Source organism: Apodemus sylvaticus, chromosome 7 (genome assembly GCF_947179515.1).
Source record: "Apodemus sylvaticus chromosome 7, mApoSyl1.1, whole genome shotgun sequence".
NCBI classification, from domain to species: Eukaryota; Metazoa; Chordata; class Mammalia; order Rodentia; family Muridae; genus Apodemus; species Apodemus sylvaticus.
The window spans coordinates 38,943,163-38,958,571 of record NC_067478.1 but is presented as its reverse complement, the minus strand read 5'-3'; the positions used below and the strand labels follow the sequence as shown (position 1 = coordinate 38,958,571).

General features: G+C 39.9%; 1 non-coding gene and 1 pseudogene across 1 annotated transcript; one reads left to right on the top strand and one right to left on the bottom strand.

Annotated features, from left to right (window-relative positions):
• Positions 1 to 626: 626 nt before the first annotated feature.
• Positions 627 to 15,409, bottom strand: part of LOC127689686 (protein LLP homolog) — a 50,010-nt pseudogene continuing 35,227 nt past the window's right edge.
• On the top strand, positions 2,355 to 2,427 carry LOC127690309 (small nucleolar RNA SNORD50). The gene has a single exon (XR_007979037.1). It is a non-coding gene; the product is annotated as a small nucleolar RNA SNORD50 (small nucleolar RNA).

Sequence of the window (15,409 nt, the reverse complement as noted above, 5' to 3'; positions counted from 1 at the left end):
TGCCCTCTTCTGGTGTGTCTGAAGACAGCTACAGTGTACTTTATTGGGTTTATTTATTTACTAATTTATTTATGATGAAATAAATGAGCCTTTAAAAAAAAGATTAAAAAGACATACCAAAATCATTTAGAAAATGACATTCATCTAGTAACCTTAAAAACTTAATTCCGAGCCAGGCATGGTGGTGCCCGCCTATAGTCCTAGCACTTGGGAGGCAGAGGCAGGCCGATTTCTGAGCTCAAGGTTAACCTGGTCTATTGAGTGACTTCCAGGACAGCCAGGACTATACAGAGAAACCCTGTCTCAAAACAACAACAATAACAACAACAACAACAAACAAAAAAAAAACCCAAAAAACAAAACAAAGCAAAACAAAAAAAACTAATAATGTGACTGTGTATATGGCTCAGTAAAGCATTTTCTTTGCAAGCCCATGTACCCAAGATCGATTCATTCCCAGAACCACATAAAAAATAAAAGATGTTCGTTGTGGCACATGGTTATAGTTTCAGAGCTGGGAGCTGGAGGATCTCCTTGTGCTCAGCCAGGCTAGCCTCATTTGTGAGCTCCAGATCAGTAAGAGACCCTTTCTCAAAGGAAAAAAAATGGTGTTCGTGGGACAACACTTAAGGCTGTCCTTCATCTTCCACATACATGTGCATACATGAGCAGGGCTGCTTGGTTTCACCTGCATAGTCTGTCCTCCAAGGTCCCTTCAGAGGTGCCCCTGACACCTGGGTTGGAGTTAGGGTGAGGTCAATGCCACTCCTAGCCACCAACCATCTGTGCCAACCAACTACGTTGGAAGTTGGAGGAGACCTCAAAACCAATTGCTGTTGTTCCTTTGAATTCTGGTGCCACTCCCACTCCACATCAAGCTGAGTGGGTCGCCAGACTTGGAATACACAGGTGGTGTGGAGCCCGCTGGAGTGAGCACAGAACCGAATAGGCACTTGGAAGGCGATCACCATGCCCCGGAATGCCCTGGAGGAAAAGACCACTGAGCACACCTCCAAGCATTGCTCCAGGAAAGGCTACGCCCCATGTGTTCTTCTGTCTAATCAGTGCTAGAGAGAGAGGCAGCCTTGTTTTCCCTCCACTGAAGGTATAATGGGAGCTGCTTGGAAAGCTGAGCATTCCTTCTTTTCTGTAGGTGTTTGGTTTAAGCGCCTGGATGACCAACCGAAATGTGGGCATGCAGAGTGAATTTAGAGGCTCCGGGTCTGTGGAGCAGGGTACCCATGGAAACTTCCTAGGGGAAATGTGCACCAGCAAAAGAGATTTCAGGATTGAAGCATAGGCCTTGGGGAGATTGGGACTGGACAGCCTGGTTGAAGGCTGCTTGCTTTCTGGTTCCTTGGTCGCACCTTGGGTGGGTTCTTACACAGCAGGATTTGCAGAAAATTATTCTAGGCCTTTTGTGCTATTCAGAAGGTACTGGTGACACACAAGAGAAACCCGATTATATTCACAAGGATCCTCTCACCTGAACAATGGCGACATCATTCCTTGCATGGTTGAAACAGTTGCAAAACGATGCCCATGTAAGGGTGATATAGCATAGTTTTCTAATTGAAGTATTAGAGCAATAGGAAGTGGTGTGTGATTCTTAGAATTTGTTTCTTTTCCTTAGATGGAGGGGAGTCCATAGCATCCAAGAGAATTCGTAACAGAAAGTGACTTGATTAAAACCTGAGTCTTTTAAAAGGTGTGTAAGAAACCTAGATTTATATTTTTGTCAGAATACATTTTTACCATTGTGAAACAGAATCAGATTCCTGTAAATGTTTTCTGAAATAGTGCTGGTAAACCAAAGCCAACCAACTACTCTTGCCTTTTCAATTTGGAATGACTGTAGTGAATGCATAGGGTACAAATTAAAGTTGTGGGACATACCTGGTCTGAACTATATCCCGAAGTTGATGACCTGAAGACAGATACAGCTTCTGAGAGAAGACCATTGTGCTTAAGTGAAGTGGTCTTGTTTAGTCTTTTTATGAGGTTCATATTAATACTGTGTCATGGTACTTATTTCTTTCTGCCAGCAGGGAATGCCAACTCATTGGGATGCTTATGGCCTGTAAAGATTCTAGAGCAGGAGTGCATGTGAGTGCTGCTCTGTTTTGCATTCTGGTCAAAATTTTTTTTGTTTGTTTTAAAGATTTATTTATTATTATATGTAAGTACACTGAAGCTATCTTCAGCCCCACCAGAAGAGGGCATCAGATCTGTGTAAGGATGGCTGTGAGTCACCATGTGGTTGCTGGTGTTTGAACTCAGGACCTTTGGAAGAGCAGTTGGTGCTTTTCCCCACTGAGACATCTTTCCAGCCCTGTAGTTAATGAAGTTGATCTAGTCTATGATGATTCTATCCCGAACCTGAATTCCTGTTGAAAAAAGCACAATTATGGATGCATCTTCTGAGACGGACCATTACAAAGGTCTGTTGTGTTCTGTTTTAATTTTGGCAGTAATGTAATGCCTGTGATTCTTTGTATTTTATTTTTAGAACCAGTGACACAAGACTTGAGAATGAAAACCAGATGTGGTAAACATCCAGAAAAGGAACAGACAAGAAGAAAATGTACAGTATTAGTCCTGGGATGTTTGAGATAGGATCTCCATGGCCCTGACTGTCCCTGTTAATCTGTCTAGTGATCAGGACAGCATCTGGTATGGCCTGCAGAGTTGACTCTTGCATTTTTTGTGGGCTGTATGTAAATGGATTGTTTTTCCAATCCATTGACAGTGTTCTGTTCTGTGAAGGTTGTGGTGAGCTGACACAGCTGTACTGACTGAGCAGAGTGAATGAAATCACGACCTTAAAGCAGTAGGTCACCATCTCAGTGATTGTAAACTTGATCACGATCTATTTCCTTAGGCATCCACAGTGGATATTTGGGAGTGCTGCAACCAACATCCAGTTGCAGATATTTCTCCAATTCAGTTTTTGTCAGAAGACTAACCAGAGTGCCTTGGTACATGTTCCATGTCCATGGTAATTGAGTTTTCAGAGTTAGGGTGCTAAGTGCACTAATGTCAGTCTCCTAACTACCATGATTGTACACATTATCAGGTTTCCCTGTGAAATTGTCAAACAATGATTTCATCACATTTGTCCAGCCCTCCCTACTCCTTTCTTAATTTTAAGACAGGGTTTCTCTTTGACTGGTTTGTCTTTATTCCACCTGCCTCTGCTTCCCAAGTCCTAAGACTAAATGGGCTTTACTTTCTAAATTACTAACTGCTGCATACTTACATTTTACTTTGTGATAGTTAACAAGGGTTAAACTTGTTTTTTTTTTGTTTTTGTTTTTTTGTCAACAGTATCTCAAAATTGTTCTGATACTCAACTATAGAGATAGCCTCAGTTTAGATTAAAGAAAAAACCACCATGCATACCCTTAGAATATGGTAAAATTGCCTGACTTCAATTCTTTGCTAGCCTGTACACTGGTTATGGATAAATTCTTCTAGTATGCTGTTGCTTTGTGGTAACACTTTTCAAGACAGTTCTCAGTATCCCTGACTATCTGAACTCTGGACTAGGCTGATCTTGAACTCGATCCTCCTGCCTCCCAAATGCTTGGTTTAAAAGCATGTCAGCCCACCCCTCTACCTAGTTGATCATTAAATTCAAGGTCTTCAAATGAATTTTCACACTAAGCAGGAGGAATCTAGTTTGAGTTTTTTCCCCCATACATGTTAAGTTTTCCTGGTACCATTGGTGAACACTTGCTACATTTGAAAAATGAGTTTTCTGTAAATACGTAATTCTTGATGGGTTCTCTACTTTGTGTGCAGTTGAATGTCTAGTCGGGTAGCTTATTTTTTTAGGATGTTAGGATTCCATTTGATACTGTGCTTTTTTTTTTAATTTTGCCTTATTCCTATGTTCTGCTCTGCTGAATCACATGTTATTTGTTGTATGTCACTTTTTTTACTTGAGGAAATATTAATCTCCCTTTTGATTTCATTCTTGGTTCTTTGGCTATTCAAGAGTAACTGAATTTCCATGGAAAGTGAAGACTAAGGTAGGAAGATCACGTGAAACCAGTCAAAGGTTAATTAATTGATAAATTTCGTAGACCCTGAACACAGCTTTAGTTTCAGTAGAAGTAGATGGATCTTGGCTTTCCAAGGCCAGTCTACAGGGCAGGTTTCAGGACAGGGCTACACAGGGAAACACATGTTGGGTTGTGACGAGGAAATGAAAGGCTTGTTGACCTTTAATCAAGCTGACAAAGGTAAAAGTGAGCCAGGGTTAGGAACTAAAATTGTTTTAACACTTAATCAAATTCTTTTTCTTTTCTCTTATGTTTTCTTGTTATTTATTTATTTTTTAGACAGTAGTTCTCTGTTTATCCCTGTTTGTCCAAGAATTCTGTAGACCAGGCTGCCCTTAAACTCAGATCCCCCTCTTCCCAAGTGCTGGGATTAAAAGAATGTGTCACCACAGCTCAGCCCTCTAATTTTCACTCTAATTCAAGGTCTTAATGCTTAGCCATTTATTCTATAGTTTTAGTAATTAGTAGGAGGAATCAAGTTTGTTTTCCCCCTGTAGATGTTATTTTCCTGCTGTTATTGATGAGATGGAGTTAATTTCTTCACAAGAAATCTTGCTACCTTTGAAAAATAAGTTGGCTGTACATATGCAGGTCTTTATGCAGTTCTGTACCATGTTTGAGTTCAGTTGAATGTCTAGTCAGGTAGTCTCTAGCTTATTTTTACAATGACAACCACAGTCTCTTGGTTTGAGTTGTTATTTACTTATTCCTATTTCTTTAGGATGTTAAAAAGGTTTTCATTTGAAACTCTGCAGCTTTTTGGCTTTGTGTTTCTATGTGTATGTTGATTTCTGTGAGCTCTAGTACTGCTTTTGCTGTATCACATGTTATTTGTTGTTTCCTTTTTATTTATTTGAAGAAATATGAATTTCCTTTTGATTTCATCCTTGATTCATTGGCTATTCAAGAGTAACTGAGGACTGGAGACATGGCTTCAGCTTTTTAATAGCACTGACTGCTCTTCCAGAGTTCCTGAGTTCAATTCCCAGCAATGACCATAATGGCTTACAACCATCTTTAATGGGATTTGATACCTTCTTCTCGTGTGTCTGAAGATTACTACAGTGTACTCATATATAGAAAATGAATAAGTACATTTTTGAAAAATGAGAAGTAACTGAATTTCCGTGGAAAATGGGGGATACCACTCAGGAAGCAGGAAGATCACTTGAGCCCAGTCAAAGTTCCTTAACTGGTAAATCTCATAGACCCAGAACAGGGTCAGATGATGTAAATTATTTGAAAAACAAAACTGGTGTGGCACACACCTTTAGCCTCAGCAGAGGCAGGTGGTCCTCTGAGCTCTAAAGCCAGTCTACAGAGCAAGCTTCAGGACAGAACTACTCAGAGAAACCCGTTAGAATGGTTGTCTAAGAAATTTAAGGTTTGTTGATCTTTTATTCAAGCTGGCAACAGTTAAAAGCAAAGCAGTGTTGTGAAATGGTTTGAGCTTTAAGCCGCTGACCTCTTTCTGCAGTTCCTTCTGCTTATTTCCTTGCCTTCTGATGTGTGTTTTAATATATTTGTTTTATATAGTCCAAGTTATTATGTATTTTATTATTAAAGAGTACTAGTCTGCTAAGGAGCACAGAGATAAACCATGTCTCTATTTTCTTCGTAAATATATGTCCAGGATACTGAATAAAACCAAAAGAAACCTTACAGAAATAGAAAACACAAGTGAAGATTTTCTATATTGGTTGATTACTTTGGAAGAACACCTCACTGTTTAGACCTGCAGCTCACTTGGACCAAGCTGGCCTTAGGATTTTATGGCAATCCTGCTTCCCAACCGTAGATTATAGGTAGGTGTCACCATGCCAGCCAGAGAAGCCTTCCTATTAAAGGATTAAACAGATGGATTCCAAACCAGTTGAACTTTAGGAAGCATACAACTAGGCTTAAGGGACTGCATGAATAAAGCATGGTATGGTTTCAGATGTATTTGTGATACAATGGGATCTTGGTATTAATGGGATGGGAAAATGGAAAGCAAGATAAAGATGTATGCTAAGTAAATTGTAGTTTCTGAGCAGATGGGTTCAAATTGTAATGCATTTTCAGTAAGAAACTCTGATGAGAATTTGATGTGTTCATTATGCATTGAAGGAGGAACGTGGTCAGTTTTATAGGGAAGGGATTAGGGGTGTTATGTGTATGTATGCAATTGCCCTTTTAGGCCAGAAGTGGGTGTTGGATCTGATGCTAGATTTCAGCTGCTATGAGGGAGCTGGGTCCTGAAAGCAGTAAGCACATTTAACTTACTTGTACTTGGGGAGCCAACTTAACAATGATTGGGGAGCCATTCCCATCATTGACCTGGACATGAGACAAGTCCATACAAGGCATAGTTTTAGTGGGAAATTAGTTTCCATTCAATTTACTAACTCAAACCTTTTAATATGCACTGGATGCCACTTTTGACTAATCCTCCTAATTTACAAGTCTGACTGAATAATTCTTTTTGTTAATAAAGGGCTTATACTAGTTATCATCCCTGACCTCTAGCGTGTTAAGGAACTTACCTGAGAGTTCAATAGAGACTCAAGTCTTAAAAAATTGGGGTGGGGGTCTGGGGCTGGAGAGATGGCTGCAGTTCAAAGAACCTGGGTATTGACAGTGCACACCTTTAATCCAGGTATTCTTGGTTCCAGCCTCACACAGTCCCTCCCCCTAACACCACTCACTTCATATGAGAGGGTGAAGATTCTCCCATTCTTAATATCCCAGAGATGGTTCAGTGTCACACCAACTCCAGTGTCGTCTTTGTGACATGACATTAGTCATCACAGCAGATGGGAGATATGTGTCCTTTGGGGCTAGGTTTCCTGGACACCTCTGGCAGAGTGCCCACCCCTGGCCTCGAGAAGGGTCTTGATGTGCTCCAAAGGCAATGCGCCCTGAGTTTTGGGTTCTGCACTGTGTCTTTCTTCGCATTATTCTTATTTTTTTATATAGCACAATCCCAGCAACAAGTTGGTTAATTGATAAAGGAGGATTTGATGTTCCAGTAGAAGGAAAAGAGGATGTGGTGATTATGCCTCCTGTTCCCAGTCCTGAACTCAGTGAACTCAAGATGAACCTTAGTGAAAGAAGACTTTGCAACATTTCTCATTAGGGCCCCCCTTTATTACTAGCCTTAGCAAAAGTAGTAAGAAAAGAAAAGGAGACATTAGTGGATGTTATGAATAGGTTACAACAGGAAGAACACAGTATGGGAAAATAGAGGACTACTGATGAGCCATTGCCTTATCCAGGTGCTTATGATAAAGAAGGCAACAGATGGGTAAAAATATTGGAGGACAAAAGGTCATATATTATTTCTTAAATTATATGGATAGATTAGCTCAAGCCAGACCACCTTAGTATTTGTTGTCCAAGGCAGTACAGAGAGCTCGTGTAAAGAAAGTGTATTCATTTCTAAGATATTCTGAATTTTGGTGGCAGTACGTAGGAATGGGTAGAAAAAGGTTTATGACATACAAATTGGCCTGAATGTATAGGTTCTTCTATTGATTAATAATGAAACTTCAGTGAATAACCACAAGTTAGATTCTAAAGCCACATGTCTTAAGAATCATGACCATAGTCTGCTTTTGACCATGGATCACAGGGCAAGAGTTCCTATGGGCACCATGCCATGTCTACTTACTGTTCCAATTAAGATGGAAATGTACCTTGCTTAGTAACTGTTTGAGTGTTCCTGGAGGTGTGCCAACCTTGATCTGTTCCTTGTTGCTGTATTATAAAAATGACTTGCTAATAAGTAAAGTTGTAGCAGATTCAAACCACGTCTGGTGTGTCTGTCTGGCATTACCTCGCTGCACCTGTGCCCTCCTGAGTACCAAAGCCCTGGTTCTCCCATGGTCATCACTTCCGTGGCTGGGACAGTCTGTGGCAGGTGGCACCTCAATAGGGACTCTTTGGAGAGATAATGTCTTTCCCCTCTTTTCCTTTTATTTTTTTTTTAAAAAAAAAGGTAATGGGTCAGCTCTTGCCAAGAATCTGCAGGTCTGCCGATAAAGGATCATTGGTTAAGTGCAAGTAATGGTGAGGTAATATGGCACAATCTGAGTCAAAGCAGGAATGAATGTCCCTTTCGGTTTTTAAACATATGATAGCCAGTAAAGGTTTAAAGGTCTTGATACTTATGTGGCTCAAACAAGGCATAAATAGAATGATGCCTCCTTCAGAAGGTACTGGGATACTTCTTAAGCAATTAGCTTGGTAAAATGCAAACACTTTGTGTCAAGACCTTACAAGGCCCATTTGAAAGACAGGAACAGTGCAGGACTTCATAAAAGCCTGAGTAGATGCCTCACGAGCCGTAGTGCAAGGAATGGCCTACGCTTCAGGTATGAAAGGTCAGAAGTTCAGCACCTGGGTTAAGCAAACATATGGATGAGGAAGAAATTCCTCTGACCTCACTTGTTATAAGTGTGGAAAGAAAGGACATATGCCAAGACAGTGTCCTGGAGAAAATAGTGGGGGGTAACAAGAAAAGAGGACCTCTTCCAGGAGTGTGCTCTCGATGCTGGAAAAGCAAGCATTGGAAACATGAATGTAAATCCAAGATGCACAAGGATGGAACACCCCTTACAGGGGAGAAGAGGGAGGAAAACTCAAAAAATTAGGTCAGGGGCAACCTCTCAGCCCCGAAGTTGAAAGAGAGGACTGAGATAACACTACTAAACAAAAGTGTGCCCTCAACCCTGAGGCACCAGAATTTACTATTCATGATCTGCCTAAAGCTACTCGCAGGTAGTGCTGGGTTAGATCTAGCTTCCTACAAGGATGTCATTCTGTCATCCTGGGAAGGAGTTACCTAAATCCCAACCTTGGTGATAGGAACATAACCACAAGGAATAGTGGGACTTATAATTGGGCATAGTTAAAACTATAAAAGGAATTTTGAAGTATTGCCAGGAGTGATTGATGGAGACAGCACCAGAGACATAAATGCGATAAGACCTTTGAAGGAAACAGTACAGATACATAAAGGACAGAGAATAGCACAACATCTCTTGTTGCCATATCTTAAATTACCTAACCCTGTGTTAAAAGCAAATAAGGGGACAAGGACAGTTTGGATCTACTGTTGTAGTAGCCTGGGTCCAAGATATTGGGGCCCAGAGACCTTTTAAGATGGTAAGGATTAATGGAAGATTGCTTCAGGGTCTCTTAGACACTGGAGCTGATGGAACCTGCATAGCAGGAAAAGATTGACCTTCTGCTTGGTTTTGTCAGAGGACTTCCTCTTCCTTGTTAGGATTGGGAATGGCCTCGAATGTAGCTCAGAGTTCCAACCTCCTTAGATGGGAGTTTGAAGGTAAAACAGGAATGATTCAGCCTTATTCCTTTCCCTCTCTTCCTTTCTCTTTATGGGGAAGAGACATTATGGAAGACATGGATCTTAAATTGGTATCATCTGATAATTTGAATGATTAGCATTTTTCATAGGGGTCACTGGGAGCTTGCTACATGCAGATAAAATAAGGTGGAAATCAGAAGAGCCTGTGTGGCTCAATCAGTGGCCCCTGACAGAAGAAAAAATACAGGCTATAGAACAATTGGTGCAAGAACAATTAGACAAAGGATGTACAGAGCCATATTGGGGCAGTCATGCACATGGTTTGAATTTGATGTTGGTCAAGGACAATCACTGGCTTCCAGCAGGAATTTGCCCTGAGGACATAATAGGGAAGTAGGTTAAAGAAGGAATTTTTATCCTAGGGTAGAGAAGCTCAGTGAAGGTTAAGCTCATTGTTCCTCCAGGTCTAGGAATTCCTGAATTAAGCAGGTGACCCACCCAGCTGCCGGAACTCAGCCCAGAGTCTGGGGGAAAGGGTTTGCCCTGTTAAAAGGTCTGACCGACATTTAAATTTTGGCCTTGATCAGGGAAACATTGTCCTGGCCCTCCTTTCTTTTCACCCCTCCCTCATCCATCCCTCAGCTTCTGTTCCAGCAACCCAGTTCATAATAGCTGCATGCAGCTATAGAATACAACAAAGGGATATATTGAAGAAAGCACTAGCCCTTGAAATACACTAATCTTTGTGATAAAGAGAAAAATCAGGGAAATGGAGACTGTTAGAAGATCTGAGAGCAGTTAATGCAACTATGATAGATATGGGTTCTCTGCAGCCAGGACTTCCCTCTCCTGTGGCAGTGCCTAAAGCTTGGAATATAATCGTAATTGATTTACAAGAATGCTTTTTTTACCATAAAATTACATCCTGAGGACTGTAAAAGGTTTGCATTTAGTGTTCCATCAGTTAATCTAAGAAGACTATATAGAAGATTGTCCTGACCCACAGGACAGTCAACAGGGTCCCTGGACCACCTAGGAGAGGATGAGAGATGAGAGAGACAGACAGCAAGATAATATTCTGATCAAGCTGTCAAACTTTATTGTTTTACCCTCTGCAATATAAAAGAAAGCAAGCAAGATGTAGGGAAGGAGTATGAGGGGACAAACATTGTCTCTGGGGAACAGCCTCTCAAGGGCGCACGCAGTGTCTCTAAACATTGTCTCTAGGAAGTAGGAATCTTCTCTCAGAATCTCATGACAAAGCTGGCTTGGGCTTCAAGGAAGCTGGCAAACAAAAATGGTTCTGAGGAAGTGAAATGGAAAGAGATTGTTATAGTAACCTAACTGCAGGTGAGCTCTGCTTGTTCTAACCAACGTGAGCTCTATAACTGCTGACCAACTTGATATTTGCAAAGCTGAAAGCTAATATTTTTCCTTCTAAAGGCAGGCTTGAGTATGTAAGATGACTGAAAGGACCTTTTGAGATGTAAGTGAGAATGGCTCCTGGCAGAAGATATCATTGGAAAGTTCTCCCTCAGGGTATGAAAAATAGTTCTACATTGTGTCAAAAGTTTGTAGATCAGGCTTTAATCAAAGTTAGAGAACAATATTCAGATGTGTATTTGATTCATTACATGGATGATATATTGATAGCTCATCCTTCTAAGGAAATGACTGATCAGATTCTAGAATATACTATTGAATAACTGACAACATTTGGCCTAGTTATTGCTCCAGATAAAGTTCAAAAGAATAGACCTTTGAATTGTTTAGGACAATTAATATGTAATGATTTTATCAGTCCACAAAAGGTGTCTATAAGAATGGATAAATTACAAACACTAAGTGAATTTCAAAAATTATTGGAGACTATTAATTGGATAAAACCGTATTTAAAATTCACAACAGGAGAATTAAGTCCTCTGTTTCAGCTACTACAAGGGGAAGCTGATCCAAAATCCCTTTGTTATGACACTAGAATCTATTAAATCACTAGCTCTGGTAGAAGAACAATTAAATAAAGCAAGAGTGAAATAAATTTTATATAATAAGGAATGGGATTTAATTATATTTAGAACACCCTATACTCCCACTGGATGTCTATGGTAAGCAGGGATTTTGGAATGGATTCATTTACCTCATATGCAACCAAAGGTGCTGGCCTCCTATCCTTTTATATGCCCACTCTTTTGGGGGGGTGGGATTTGGTTTTTTTAGAGACAGGGTTTCTCTGTATAGCCCTGGCTGTCCTGGAACTCACTCTGTAGACCAGGCTGGCTCGAACTCAAAAATCTGCCTGCCTCTGCCTCCCAGAGTTCTGGGATTTCAGGTGTGTGCCACCACACCCTGGCTATGTGCTCACTCTTGATCACTAAAGGAAGGATGAGGTCTAGAGAATTATTTCAGAAGGAAATGCATAATATCATTGTTCCTTACAATAAAAAACAGTTTGAAACATTGCTTATGGAGGATGAGAATTGGAGAACATCTTTGCAAGGGTACAGTGGTCAAATTAAATATCATTATCCAAGACATTCTTTGATAGAGTTTTTCAAAGAAACTGAGGTAATATTCCCTAATAAATGCTCTCTGCAGTCTTTGGAGTCTGCCCTATGCACTTTTAAAGATTGTTCCTGTAATGGAAAGTCTGTGGTATACATACCCGGACATCCACTTCTGATAGAGAAAGGAACCCAGACTTCTGCACAGCAAGCGTAAATTAGAGCGGTTTTACTTGCTTTACAAAATGTTACAAATTGCACCTTTATACAGACTGTAAATATGTAGTGAACTTATTCCCAGATCTAGAGACTGTTTTTCTATTAGGACACTCCCATATCCTCGGGTTGCTCGAACAATTGCAGGGCCTGATTAGGGACCGGACAGAAAAGTTTTATGTGGGACATATTAGAGGACATTCTAACTTACCATATCCTCTTAGCAAACGAAATTACATGGCTGACACCCTTACTAGAGGTATGGTCATGAATATAGTAGAAGCAAAAGAGAGCCATGAACTATATCATCAAAATGCTCTCGTATTAAAGAGGATGTTTCATATCACAAGAGAACATGCTAGGCAAATAGTAAAGAATTGTGGCAATTGTCCTCAAATTTACAATCCCTCAAGATGGTAGTGAATACCTGAGGCCTCAAAGCCTTAACATTATGGCGGATGGATGTTACACATGTTCCAGAGTTTGGAAAAGTAGCCTATGTTCATGTAACTGTAGATACTTACTCTCATATGATCTTTGCCTCAGCAAGAAGCATTGAGGTGGTAAAAGATGTGATTCAACATCTGATTCAAAGTTTCTTAACAGTGGAGAAAACCATGAAAATTAAAACTGACAATACTTTGGCTTACATGTCAAAAGACTTTGCTTCATTTTAACAGGCATGGAGAATCATGCATGTCACTGGAATTCCCTATAACCCTCAGGGGCAGGCTATCATTGAAAGGTCACATCAAACCTAATAGTAGCAATCTACAGATTCAATGCAAGTCCCATCAAAATTCCAACACAACTGTTTACAGATCTTTACAGTACAATTCTCACATTCATATGGAGCAACAAAACCCTAGGATAGCTAAAGCCATCCTGTACAATAAAAGAACTTCTGAAGGTATCACCATCCCTGATTTCAAGCTGTACTACAGAGCAGGAATAATAGAAACTTCATGGTATTGGTATAGAAACAGACAGGTTGGTCAATGGAATCATATGGAAGACCCTGCAATAAACCTGTAACACCTACAAACACTTAATGTTTGATAAAGAAGCCAAAACCATACACTGGAAAAGAGAGAACATCTTCAACAAATGGTATGATCTACTTGGATATCTGCATGTAGAAGAATGCAAATAGGTCTATATTTATCTCCCTGCACAAAACTCAAATTCATGTGGACAAAAGACCTCAACATAAAATAATATAGACTAAATCTAATAGAAGAGAAAGAGCAGACTAGTCTTGAATGCATTGGCATGGGCAACAGAACACCAACAGCTCATACACTAAGATCAACAATTAATAAATGGGACCTCATGAAACTGAAAAGCTTCTGGAAGGCAAAGGACACTCACTGTCAGTAGGACAAGACAGTAGCATACAGAATGGGAAAAAAAAATTCACTAACTCTCTGACAGTAGGCTAATATCCAAAGTATGTAAAGAATTCAAGAAGTTAGACATGTATAAACCAATGGAAGACCCTGAAATAAGCCTACACAATCATTGATGACCTGTAGCTCTTGTTCTACAGTGGCAAATCAATGGAGGTTGTCTTAACGCTGGTCCTCTTTGAAGAACTGTATGGTTGAGACTTCATGGTTTTACCCTTGTCATGTCTTTTGATGAGGTCATTTTTATACTTAGCACTTTCTTTTTATAGTTATTTGTATATTCTGGATATGAATGCTATATCAGAGATGCAGCTGACAAAGATTCTTTCCCTTCTATTTTCATTTTCAGAGTTGATTTTTTGTTGTTGTTATACAGCCCCTTTTGTTGTTGTTGTTGTTGTTGTTGTTTTGTTTGTTTTTTGGATTTGGTTTTTTGATACAGGGTTTCTCTGTATAGACCTGGCTGTCCTGGAACTCACTCTGTAGACCAGGCTGGCCTCGAACTCAGAAATCCTCCTGCCTCTGCCTCCCAGAGTGCTGGGATTACAGGCATGCGCCACCACCACCAGCTCCTTTTGTTATTTTATGACTTATATCTGTTCATTTCAACCTTAATTACTGAGTAAATGAAGTCCTATTCAGAAAGACTTTGGGTGCTGCCTTTGTGTTTGTCTGGCTGTTTCAGCTTTTAAGGTTTCACTTTTAGGCCTTTGATCCATTTAGAGTTAATACGGGGCAGGTGACAGACAAAGCTCTAATTTCATTACTGAACATGTGCTTTCCCACTTTCCCAGCTTTACCCTCATTATTAGTTAAAGATGCTGTCTGGTGATTATTTGTAATAATGGCCAAATATGAAAAGCTTTAATTATATGCATGAGTTTTCTGCTTTATTGATATGCACATGTATTTTGTGCCATTACTCTGCTATCTTTATTACTAAAACTGCAATGCAGCATAATGTCTGGGATGTTAATCCCTCCCACATTGTCTCTTGCACAGTATTGCTTTGGCTACTCTGGATCTATTGTACTTCCACATTAATTTTAAGACTTTTATATTTCTGTGAAGAATGTCAGATGGATTTTGATTTTCATTGCATTGACTATTGGAATTTCTTTGGTAGTATGATTGTTGTTAATATCTCAGAGACTATGGAATCGGTAAGAAGGTTTTTCTTTAAGATAGAAATGTTACTTTGGCGATTTTATTTTTCAGTCAAAATCCCATTTTAACAACAATGTTGAGCAGAGTTATCTTTGTTCTTAAGAGACTTAGCCTAAGCAGGGGAAGCAGTAGAATTGTACTAGCTGGGTCTTGACCAGGTAGTACAATTCCAAGCACCAAGTAGAAGAGCACCAAAGTTGACAAGCATGTCAGGGTCCCTTGACTTACATGCAGTATGTTCCACAAAACTCAGTTTTGAGGAAGGGTCATATGTCCAGGTGGGGATGCTGAGTGGTAAGGCCTAACACATGAGTAGCACTATAAATAACTGAGACCATATTGCAGAAAAGTTTAATTTCACAGTTTTGTTCTAAAGATGATGAAGTGTGTTGCAGTGTGACTTAGAGAACATTGGGCAGAGGACAGACAGAGAGTGGTAGTTAATGTGGCCTTTGACATAGGACAAGTGTGAAATGACCCAACTAAGTAATCCCAGTCTTCTGTGAAACCATCACAGAATGTACTGACACAGAATCTTTCACTTGAAGATACTTACTTATGTTGATTAGCATTTAAAACATGTTGATAGATTTTTTCAATGACCCATTCAAACAGAAGCTAGTGTGACCTACACTGCATACCCTTTTTTCTCCTTTAAATTTCAGGAGGAAGCTAGAAAACGCAGACGCAGTATGTATTTCCAAGTCTCTTAAGACACATTTTAGAAAACAATTGTGT